This window comes from Oncorhynchus masou, chromosome 15 (genome assembly GCF_036934945.1).
Source record: "Oncorhynchus masou masou isolate Uvic2021 chromosome 15, UVic_Omas_1.1, whole genome shotgun sequence".
Taxonomy (NCBI): Eukaryota; Metazoa; Chordata; class Actinopteri; order Salmoniformes; family Salmonidae; genus Oncorhynchus; species Oncorhynchus masou.
The window spans coordinates 7,194,651-7,207,279 of NC_088226.1; the positions used below are offsets into that span (position 1 = coordinate 7,194,651).

General features: G+C 47.5%; 1 pseudogene; it reads right to left on the reverse strand.

Annotated features, from left to right (window-relative positions):
* Nucleotides 1-12,629, reverse strand: part of LOC135555229 (cilia- and flagella-associated protein 52-like) — a 41,078-nt pseudogene extending 28,449 nt beyond the window's left edge.

Consider the following 12,629-nt stretch of genomic DNA (forward strand, 5'->3'; position numbering starts at 1 on the left):
CATTCAGGACACAACAGCAACTTGGAGTAGTAGAGCATAATTTAGGACATGACAGCAGCCTGGAGTAGTAGAGCATCATTTAGGACATGACAGCAACCTGGAGTAGTAGAGCATCATTTAGGACACGACAGCAGCCTGGAGTGGTAGAGCATCATTTAGGACAAGACAGCAGCCTGGAGTAGTAGAGCATCATTCAGGACACAACAGCAACCTGGAGTAGTAGAGCATCATTTAGGACATGACAGCAACCTGGAGTAGTAGAGCATCATTTAGGACATGACAGCAACCTGGAGTAGTAGAGCATCATTTAGGACATGACAGCAACCTGTAGTAGTAGAGCATCATTTAGGACGACAGCAACCTGGAGTAGTAGAGCATCATTTAGGACACGACAGCAACCTGTAGTAGTAGAGCATCATTTAGGACGACAGCAACCTGGAGTAGTAGAGCATCATTTAGGACACGACAGCAGCCTGGAGTGGTAGAGCATCATTTAGGACAAGAGAGCAGCCTGGAGTAGTAGAGCATCATTCAGGACACAACAGCAACTTGGAGTAGTAGAGCATAATTTAGGACATGACAGCAGCCTGGAGTAGTAGAGCATCATTTAGGACATGACAGCAACCTGGAGTAGTAGACCATCATTTAGGACACGACAGCAGCCTGGAGTGGTAGAGCATCATTTAGGACAAGACAGCAGCCTGGAGTAGTAGAGCATCATTCAGGACACAACAGCAACCTGGAGTAGTAGAGCATCATTTAGGACATGACAGCAACCTGGAGTAGTAGAGCATCATTTAGGACATGACAGCAACCTGGAGTAGTAGAGCATCATTTAGGACATGACAGCAACCTGTAGTAGTAGAGCATCATTTAGGACATGACAGCAACCTGGAGTAGTAGAGCATCATTTAGGACATGACAGCAACCTGTAGTAGTAGAGCATCATTTAGGACATGACAGCAACCTGGAGTAGTAGAGCATCATTTAGGACACGACAGCAGCCTGGAGTGGTAGAGCATCATTTAGGACAAGAGAGCAGCCTGGAGTAGTAGAGCATCATTCAGGACACAACAGCAACCTGGAGTAGTAGAGCATCATTTAGGACAAGACAGCAACCTGGAGTAGTAGAGCATCATTTGGGACATGACAGCAGCCTGGAGTAGTAGAGCATCATTTAGGATATGAGAGCAGCCTGGAGTAGTAGAGCATCATTCAGGACACAACAGCAACCTGGAGTAGTAGAGCATCATTTAGGACATGACAGCAACCTGGAGTAGTAGAGCATCATTTAGGACATGACAGCAACCTGGAGTAGTAGAGCATCATTTAGGACATGACAGCAACCTGGAGTAGTAGAGCATCATTTAGGACATGACAGCAACCTGGAGTAGTAGAGCATCATTTAGGACATGACAGCAACCTGTAGTAGTAGAGCATCATTTAGGACGACAGCAACCTGGAGTAGTAGAGCATCATTTAGGACACGACAGCAGCCTGGAGTGGTAGAGCATCATTTAGGACAAGAGAGCAGCCTGGAGTAGTAGAGCATCATTCAGGACACAACAGCAACCTGGAGTAGTAGAGCATCATTTAGGACATGACAGCAACCTGGAGTAGTAGAGCATCATTTAGGACAAGACAGCAACCTGGAGTAGTAGAGCATCATTTGGGACATGACAGCAGCCTGGAGTAGTAGAGCATCATTTAGGATATGAGAGCAGCCTGGAGTAGTAGAGCATCATTTAGGACATGACAGCAACCGGAAGTAGTGGGAGAGCATCATTTAGGACATGACAGCAAACTGGAGTAGTAGAGCATCATTTAGGACATGACAGCAACCTGTAGTAGTAGAGCATCATTTATGGCATGACAGCAACCTGGAGTAGTAGAGCATCATTTTGGACATGACAGCAACCTGGAGTAGTAGAACATCATTTAGGACATGACAGCAGCCTGGAGTAATAGAGCATCATTTTGGACAAGACAGCAACCTGGAGTAGTAGAGCATCATTTAGGACAAGACAGGAGCATGGAGTAGTAGAGCATCATTTTGGACATGACAGCAGCCTGGAGTAGTAGAGCATCATTTTGGACATGACAGCAACCTGGAGTAGTAGAGCATCATTTAGGACATGACAGCAGCCTGGAGTGGTAGATCATCATTCAGGACACAACAGCAGCCTGGAGAAGTAGATCATCCTTCGGGACACAACAGCAGCCTGGAGTGGTAGAGCATCATTTAGGAAACGACAACAGCCTGGAGTAGTAGAGCATCATTCAGGACACGACAGCAACCTGGAGTAGTAGAGCATCATTTAGCACAAGACAGCAGCCTGGAGTGGTAGAGCATCATTTAGGACACGACAGCAGCCTGGAGTAGTAGAGCATCATTCAGGACACGACAGCAGCCTGGAGTGGTAGAGCATCATTTTGGACAAGACAGCAGCCTGGAGTAGTAGAGCATCATTCAGGACACAACAGCAGCCTGGAGTGGTAGTGCATCATTTAGGGCATGATTGCAACCTGGAGTAGTTGAGCATAATTTAGGACATGACCGCAACCTGTAGTAGTAGAGCATCATTTAGGACATGACAGCAACCTGGAGTAGAGGAGCATCATTTGGGACATGACAGCAACCTGGAGTAGAGGAGCATCATTTGGGACATGACAGCAACCTGGAGTGGGAGAGCATCATTTCGGACACGACAGCAGCCTGTAGTAGTAGAGCATCATTTAGGACATGACAGCAACCTGGAGTAGTAGAGCATCATTCAGGACACAAGAGCAGCCTGGAGTGGTAGAGCATCATTCAGGACATGACAGCAACCTGGAGTAGTAGAGCATCATTTAGGACATGACAGCAACCTGTAGTAGTAGAGCATCATTTAGGACATGACAGCAACCTGGAGTAGTAGAGCATCATTTGGGACATGACAGCAACCTGGAGTGGTAGAGCATCATTTAGGACACGACAGCAGCCTGGAGTAGTTGAGCATAATTTAGGACATGACAGCAACCTGGAGTAGTAGAGCATAATTTAGGACATGACAGCAGCCTGGAGTAGTAGAGCATCATTTAGGACATGACAGCAACCTGGAGTAGTAGAGCATCATTTAGGACAAGACAGTAGCCTGGAGTAGTAGAGCATCATTCAGGACACAACAGCAGCCTGGAGTAGTAGAGCATAATTTATGGCATGACAGCAACCTTGAGTAGTAGAGCATCATTTAGGAAACGACAACAGCCTGGAGTAGTAGAGCATCATTCAGGACACGACAGCAGCCTGGAGTGGTAGAGCATCATTTAGGACATGACAGCAGCCTGGAGTTGTAGAGCATCAATTAGGACATGACAGCAACCTGTAGTAGTAGAGCATCATTTAGGACATGACAGCAACCTGTAGTAGTAGAGCATCATTTATGGCATGACAGCAACCTTGAGTAGTAGAGCATCATTTAGGAAACGACAACAGCCTGGAGTAGTAGAGCATCATTCACGACACGACAGCAGCCTGGAGTGGTAGAGCATCATTTTGGACAAGACAGCAACCTGGAGTAGTAGAGCATCATTTAGGACATGACAGCAGCCTGCAGTGGTAGATCATCATTCAGGACACGACAGCAACCTGGAGTAGTAGAGCATAATTTAGGACATGACAGCAACCTGGAGTAGTAGAGCATAATTTAGGACATGACAGCAGCCTGGAGTAGTAGAGCATCATTTAGGACATGACAGCAACCTGGAGTAGTAGAGCATCATTTAGGACAAGACAGTAGCCTGGAGTAGTAGAGCATCATTCAGGACACAACAGCAGCCTGGAGTAGTAGACCATTATTTTTGGACATGACAGCAGCCTGGAGTAGTAGAGCATCATTTAGGACATGACAGCAACCGGAAGTAGTAGAGCATCATTTATGACATTACAGCAACCTGGAGTAGTAGAGCATCATTTAGGACATGACAGCAACCTGGAGTAGTAGAGCATCATTTAGGACATGACAGCAACCTGGAGTAGTAGAGCATCATTTAGGACATGACAGCAGCCTGGAGTGGTAGAGCATCATTCAGGACACAACAGCAGCCTGGAGAAGTAGAGCATCCTTCGAGACACGACAGCAGCCTGGAGTGGTAGAGCATCATTTAGGAAACGACAACAGCGTGGAGTAGAAGAGCATCATTCAGGACACGACAGCAGCCTGGAGTGGTAGAGCATCATTTTGGACAAGACAGCAGCCTGGAGTAGTAGAGCATCATTCAGGACACAACAGCAGCCTGGAGTGGTAGTGCATCATTTAGGACATGATTGCAACCTGGAGTAGTTGAGCATAATTTAGGACATGACCGCAACCTGTAGTAGTAGAGCATCATTTAGGACATGACAGCAACCTGGAGTAGAGGAGCATCATTTGGGACATGACAGCAACCTGGAGTAGAGGAGCATCATTTGGGACATGACAGCAACCTGGAGTGGGAGAGCATCATTTAGGACATGACAGCAACCTGGAGTAGAGGAGCATCATTTGGGACACGACAGCAGCCTGGAGTTGTAGAGCATCATTTAGGACAAGACAGCAGCCTGGAGTAGTAGAGCATCATTCAGGACACAACAGCAGCCTGGAGTGGTAGAGCATCATTTAGGACATGACAGCAACCTGGAGTAGTAGAGCATAATTTAGGACATGACAGCAACCTGGAGTAGTAGAGCATCATTTAGGACATGACAACAGCCTGGAGTGGTAGAGCATCATTCAGGACACAACAGCAGCCTGGAGTAGTAGAGCATTATTTTGGACATGACAACAACCTGGAGTAGTAGAGCATCATTTAGGACAAGACAGGATCCTGGAGTAGTAGAGCATCATTTTGGACATGACCGCAGCCTGGAGTAGTAGAGCATCATTTAGGACATGACAGCAACCTGGAGTAGTAGAGCATCATTCAGGACACAACAGCAGCCTGGAGTGGTAGAGCATCATTTAGGACATGATTGCAACCTGGAGTAGTTGAGCATAATTTAGGACATGACAGCAACCTGGAGTAGTAGAGCATCATTTAGGACATGACAGCAACCTGGAGTAGTAGAGCATCATTTCGGACATGACAGCAACCTGGAGTAGAGGAGCATCATTTGGGACATGACAGCAACCTGGAGTGGTAGAGCATCATTTAGGACACAGAAAGCATCATTTTTGCCTGGAGTAGTAGAGCATCATTTTGGACATGACAGCAACCTGGAGTAGTAGAGCATCATTTAGGACACGACAGCAGCCTGGAGTAGTAGAGCATCATTTAGGACATGACAGCAGCCTGGAGTGGTAGAGCATCATTCAGGACATGACAGCAGCCTGGAGTGGTAGAGCATCATTTAGGACATGACAGCAGCCTGGAGTGGTCGAGCATCATTTAGGACACGACAGCAGCCTGGAGTAGTAGAGCATCATTTTGGACATGACCGCAGCCTGGAGTAGTAGAGCATCATTTAGGACATGACAGCAACCTGGAGTAGTAGAGCATCATTCAGGACACAACAGCAGCCTGGAGTGGTAGAGCATCATTTAGGACATGATTGCAACCTGGAGTAGTTGAGCATAATTTAGGACATGACAGCAACCTGGAGTAGTAGAGCATCATTTAGGACATGACAGCAACCTGGAGTAGTAGAGCATCATTTCGGACATGACAGCAACCTGGAGTAGAGGAGCATCATTTGGGACATGACAGCAACCTGAAGTGGTAGAGCATCATTTAGGACACGAAAGCAGCCTGGAGTAGTAGAGCATCATTTTGGACATGACAGCAACCGGAAGTAGTAGAGCATAATTTAGGACACGACAGCAGCCTGGAGTAGTAGAGCATCATTTAGGACATGACAGCAGCCTGGTGTGGTAGAGCATCATTCAGGACATGACAGCAGCCTGGTGTGGTAGAGCATCATTCAGGACATGACAGCAGCCTGGAGTGGTCGAGCATCATTTAGGACACGAAAGCAGCCTGGAGTAGTAGAGCATCATTTTGGACATGACAGCAGCCTGCTGTGGTAGAGCATCATTCAGGACATGACAGCAGCCTGGTGTGGTAGAGCATCATTCAGGACATGACAGCAGCCTGGTGTGGTAGAGCATCATTCAGGACATGACAGCAGCCTGGTGTGGTAGAGCATCATTCAGGACATGACAGCAGCCTGCTGTGGTAGAGCATCATTCAGGACATGACAGCAGCCTGGTGTGGTAGAGCATCATTCAGGACATGACAGCAGCCTGCTGTGGTAGAGCATCATTCAGGACATGACAGCAGCCTGCTGTGGTAGAGCATCATTCAGGACATGACAGCAGCCTGCTGTGGTAGAGCATCATTCAGGACATGACAGCAGCCTGGTGTGGTTGAGCATCATTCAGGACATGACAGCAGCCTGGAGTGGTCGAGCATCATTCAGGACATGACAGCAGCCTGCTGTGGTAGAGCATCATTCAGGACATGACAGCAGCCTGCTGTGGTAGAGCATCATTCAGGACATGACAGCAGCCTGCTGTGGTAGAGCATCATTCAGGACATGACAGCAGCCTGGTGTGGTTGAGCATCATTCAGGACATGACAGCAGCCTGCTGTGGTAGAGCATCATTCAGGACATGACAGCAGCCTGCTGTGGTAGAGCATCATTCAGGACATGACAGCAGCCTACTGTGGTAGAGCATCATTCAGGACATGACAGCAGCCTGCTGTGGTAGAGCATCAGTCAGGACATGACTGCAGCCTGGTGTGGTTGAGCATCATTCAGGACATGACAGCAGCCTGCTGTGGTAGAGCATCATTCAGGACATGACAGCAGCCTGGTGTGGTAGAGCATCATTCAGGACATGACTGCAGCCTGGTGTGGTTGAGCATCATTTCAGGACATGACAGCAGCCTGGTGTGGTAGAGCATCATTCAGGACATGACTGCAGCCTGGTGTGGTAGAGCATCATTCAGGACATGACAGCAGCCTGCTGTGGTAGAGCATCATTCAGGACATGACAGCAGCCTGCTGTGGTAGAGCATCATTCAGGACATGACAGCAGCCTGCTGTGGTAGAGCATCATTCAGGACATGACAGCAGCCTGCTGTGGTAGAGCATCATTCAGGACATGACAGCAGCCTGCTGTGGTAGAGCATCATTCAGGACATGACAGCAGCCTGCTGTGGTAGAGCATCATTCAGGACATGACAGCAGCCTGCTGTGGTAGAGCATCATTCAGGACATGACAGCAGCCTGGTGTGGTTGAGCATCATTCAGGACATGACAGCAGCCTGATGTGGTAGAGCATCAGTCAGGACATGACTGCAGCCTGGTGTGGTTGAGCATCATTCAGGACATGACAGCAGCCTGCTGTGGTAGAGCATAATTCAGGACATGACTGCAGCCTGGTGTGGTAGAGCATCAGTCAGGACATGACAGCAGCCTGCTGTGGTAGAGCATCATTCAGGACATGACAGCAGCCTGCTGTGGTAGAGCATCATTCAGGACATGACAGCAGCCTGCTGTGGTAGAGCATCATTCAGGACATGACAGCAGCCTGCTGTGGTAGAGCATCATCAGGACATGACTGCAGCCTGGTGTGGTAGAGCATCAGTCAGGACATGACTGCAGCCTGGTGTGGTAGAGCATCATTCAGGACATGACAGCAGCCTGGTGTGGTAGAGCATCATTCAGGACATGACAGCAGCCTGCTGTGGTAGAGCATCATTCAGGACATGACTGCAGCCTGGTGTGGTAGAGCATCATTCAGGACATGACAGCAGCCTGCTGTGGTAGAGCATCATTCAGGACATGACATTGGTGTGGTAGAGCATCATTCAGGACATGACAGCAGCCTGGTGTGGTAGAGCATCATTCAGGACAGGACATGACTGCAGCCTGGTGTGGTTGAGTATCATTCAGGACATGACAGCAGCCTGCTGTGGTAGAGCATCATTCAGGACATGACAGCAGCCTGCTGTGGTAGAGCATCATTCAGGACATGACAGCAGCCTGGTGTGGTAGAGCATCATTCAGGACATGACTGCAGCCTGGTGTGGTTGAGCATCATTCAGGACATGACAGCAGCCTGCTGTGGTAGAGCATCATTCAGGACATGACTGCAGCCTGGTGTGGTAGAGCATCATTCAGGACATGACTGCAGCCTGGTGTGGTAGAGCATCATTCAGGACATGACAGCAGCCTGGTGTGGTAGAGCATCATTCAGGACATGACAGCAGCCTGCTGTGGTAGAGCATCATTCAGGACATGACAGCAGCCTGCTGTGGTAGAGCATCATTCAGGACATGACAGCAGCCTGCTGTGGTAGAGCATCATTCAGGACATGACAGCAGCCTGCTGTGGTAGAGCATCATTCAGGACATGACAGCAGCCTGCTGTGGTAGAGCATCATTCAGGACATGACAGCAGCCTGGTGTGGTTGAGCATCATTCAGGACATGACAGCAGCCTGATGTGGTAGAGCATCAGTCAGGACATGACTGCAGCCTGGTGTGGTAGAGCATCATTCAGGACATGACAGCAGCCTGCTGTGGTAGAGCATCATTCAGGACATGACAGCAGCCTGCTGTGGTAGAGCATCATTCAGGACATGACAGCAGCCTGCTGTGGTAGAGCATCATTCAGGACATGACAGCAGCCTGCTGTGGTAGAGCATCATTCAGGACATGACAGCAGCCTGCTGTGGTAGAGCATCATTCAGGACATGACAGCAGCCTGGTGTGGTTGAGCATCATTCAGGACATGACAGCAGCCTGATGTGGTAGAGCATCAGTCAGGACATGACTGCAGCCTGGTGTGGTTGAGCATCATTCAGGACATGACTGCAGCCTGGTGTGGTAGAGCATCAGTCAGGACATGACTGCAGCCTGGTGTGGTAGAGCATCATTCAGGACATGACAGCAGCCTGCTGTGGTAGAGCATCAGTCAAGACATGACTGCAGCCTGGTGTGGTTGAGCATCATTCAGGACATGACAGCAGCCTGGTGTGGTAGAGCATCAGTCAAGACATGACTGCAGCCTGGTGTGGTAGAGCATCATTCAGGACATGACAGCAGCCTGGTGTGGTAGAGCATGATGAAAGGATTTAAGATGTAAGTCATCAGCTCCCTGCCGACAGAGTAATGAGCTTCCATGACACTAAATAGGACCTTTCTTCCCTATGTGTTACAGTAATGATATGAGTAGTTTTTTTCTGCCGATCTAGACTTTGCCAACGAAAATGGAACAGGGCTTTTCCGTAAGTTTTAACATAACAGGTAAACACCACCTACCACAGTGTGTTATTTGAGTGATGAGTAGAACAACAGTGCTCTGTATTTCTTTAGTCTTTTAGGCCTATTCTTTCATATTACATTCCTGATTTACAAAGCCTCAGGATACCAAAAATAAAATGTGTAATCCTGGTATGACTAGGCTGTGATAACAGCATCTGGCATTGTTCACTTTACTGTTGTTTGCACTTCTCTTACCTTTCGTGGAAAGAGGATCATTTCAACATTGCTTCATGTTTTTCTTCTTTCTTTTTTTTTACATAAGGAAAGAAAACAGGCTGTTCCAGGAATACTAGGAATTTACCATAGACGATGAACAGGCTGTTACTGAGAATAGAGAATGTCGTTATAAAAAGCTGCAGGGTGAACAAAACACAATCCAAATACATTTATTTTGTTGCACTAGTAGGGACAGGGATTTAAAACTAGTTTCTAAAACTATATGTCATCCTACAAGTAGACCATTATACTCTGGAATACTTAGGTTGGTCATCATTAAATCATTGTTTTGATTTACACAATTTAATTGTCTACCTAGTCTATGAACACCAGACAACTTTTACAACAGTAGCTTTTAGAGAAGCAGTTAGAAGCTCTATTGATGAAATAAGACCTCTGGGCTCAGACTGTAGGTTTAGCTGCATTTGGCCTGGAGAAATATGGAGCGGAGGCTGGGCCCCTGGAGAGCAGGACACAGGGAAGAACAGGATATGTCTTTTAAAATAAATGCTGGGCAGGAGAAGGTCTTCACACAGCCGGACCCTGACCCTGGGACCTGCCACAACGTGAGTAACACTCAGTCCCCATGTCCTGCAGGTCCTGCCTTTAGGGTGGGAAGGTGGTCTTGGTAGGAATGAGTGATGCTGGACTGGAGGTACTGGAGAAATAAACTGAAACACTGAAGTATCTAAGGAAATTGGTTTGGCTGAACTGGTGAGCAACAGAGCTGTTAACTTAAGGTCCAATTATTCTGTTATCTGGCTTTTATTAACTTCCTCTGTGTCTAACTGAGTCCAAGAGTAAGTCAACTGTGCTATTCTGATTCCACACCACCATTTCATTGTAATGTAAGCTTGAAGCCATTTTAAAACATCACTATCAGTCTCACATAACTCAACTCTACAGTGGATAAACTCTCCAAAGTGGTTATATCAGTTCAGAAGTACTTCATTCTCTGTGAGATTTGCTCTCGTTATTTTTAAACTCCAGAGGTTATATCGATCCATAAATCACCTGACTCACAGTGCCTAAACGTTCCAGCTTCAGCCTGCCTGTCTGACAATGGAGTTATGACCTGCGGGTGGAGCGGTGAGCGGCGGGCCAATCTCCTCCGGGCCCGCGCCCCTCTCCACGGCACTTGTGTACATATTTAGAAAAGTGTGGGATGGCGGAACAGTGTCGGGTTGTGGGTCAGTCTCAGTGGTGGGATGCTGCAGTCCCTCAGCACCTCTACTGGCAGCATGATGAGATACTACTGTACTGTAACAGCACAACTCTCTGTGGTCTCTTAGGAGGGAAATACAGTATCTACATGATAAACTCTGGGTTCCTGTCAGCAAGACAGAGACATTTTCATGATTAAACAGAGAGAGGGCTGAGTGATTGTAGAGGCAAGAGTACTGTACTGGGAGTCTCGTTTCAGTTTCACATGTATCCATCTTCTCCAACTATGTGCTTTCGACAAGGTTTGGCAGAGCAATGAAGAAGGCTTGTGTGTAACATATCCCTCTTGCCAAGCTTTGGCAGAAATCTCTCATATACTGATTGTCTGGCAACAGAGCCTGCACTAGTGATGTCATCCACAGGTCCACCGTCTCTTTCTTTCTCACCTCCATTGTGTGGAGTTTCAACAGAAACTTTCGTCCTTTGGCTTTTTCTCTTGTTCTTTGTCCAACAGTTACTCTGTCATTGAGAACAATCTCTTTTGTTTTTCCTCAACCTATAAGCTATGATCGGACAGGATGATGTTTTACTAGTTGGAGATTGAATCATACCTTTATCCTCATCAGTCATAGACAGGTCTGATGGATGAGGATTTTGAAACTTTCCCCCAGTTGAATGGCAGCCATTGAGGATAGCAGATGTGTGCACCACCAGGCTCTCACCTCCTCTCGCTCCTCTTCTTGGCTGCATCCATTATTGGCAGGTTAGGCTCAGTGGATGGGGCCTTCAGTAGTAGCCAGGGGCACTGGGAGGGCTGTGGCCCAGATAGTGAATGGACCAGGGTCTCCATCACAGCGGCTGAGGTCAGAGGTTATGGAGGAAGCAAAAACGTTGTTGGAAAAGAGATGGACAGGGAAAAGGGATCATCGGTCCATCTATCATTCCTGGAGACAGAGCATGTCCAGTGTGTCTGTTGGAGGTTTCAATGCCCTCTCCCTACCACTGCCAGAACATCTGCTTGGTGTCATAGGGTGCAAGGTTTGGACAATTGTAAGACACAGGCATTTCAATAATCAAGTGACGACAATACATTCATTTTCAATAATTTTTTAATGCCCATTCATTTAAAGTAAAGGACTGCTAAGTGATGAATTGTGTGACTGGTTTAGCCATTGAGTAATTTTCACAGTTTTCAGGGATAGATTAAGACGTTTAATATATGAATAGTAAAATCTGAATACATTTGCACCGTTAAAAGTTTAAGAGGAGAAGAGATACAACAGTGGCTGCTTGGCTTGTCTTCCTGTGGGTGCCAGTGGCAAATAGTAACTCAGCATAAGGCAGTTGTTGGCATGGCCGCAGCAGGCTGTGTGCTGTGTGCTGGCTCAGCGAGGGGACAGTGTCCCTGATTTCATGGCAGAGTGAAGGAAGCGTGCTCCCCTGTTTGACTGGGAAGAGGAAGGAGAGGCTGAGGCAGTAGGTCACAGCAGGGAGCCTATTAAACACTATCCAATAGCACCACAGGAGCTCCTGTTGTCCCCCAGGAGCAATGGGGATTATTAACCTGTGATCTAGGGGATTGTTCAGACATAGTGGAGAAGTTACTGGAGGAATGTGCGCAAAAAGTTGCTCCATAGTGCAATTCTTGAGTAGTGAGCTATTTTCATATGGTGCAGATTATTTCTGGTCCAAATGAATCATACCCACCAAGCCAAGAAGATGACATGAGTTATGTCAGTTATGTCTGTCTGTGTGTGTAAGTACGAGTGTTTCCTATCACTGAAGAGGGATCTCTCTTCCTGTGCTGATGGGAAGTTGTTTCAAGCGCTTTCTACCAAAACATTTGTATTGGCTGCAGAGCTTGTGTTCACCACAAACAACCTCTCCCAGCCAGCCTCCGTGTTTCCTCAGCTGGTGGATAACCTCCAATGCCTCACGCATCTCTTCTCTGCCATCCAT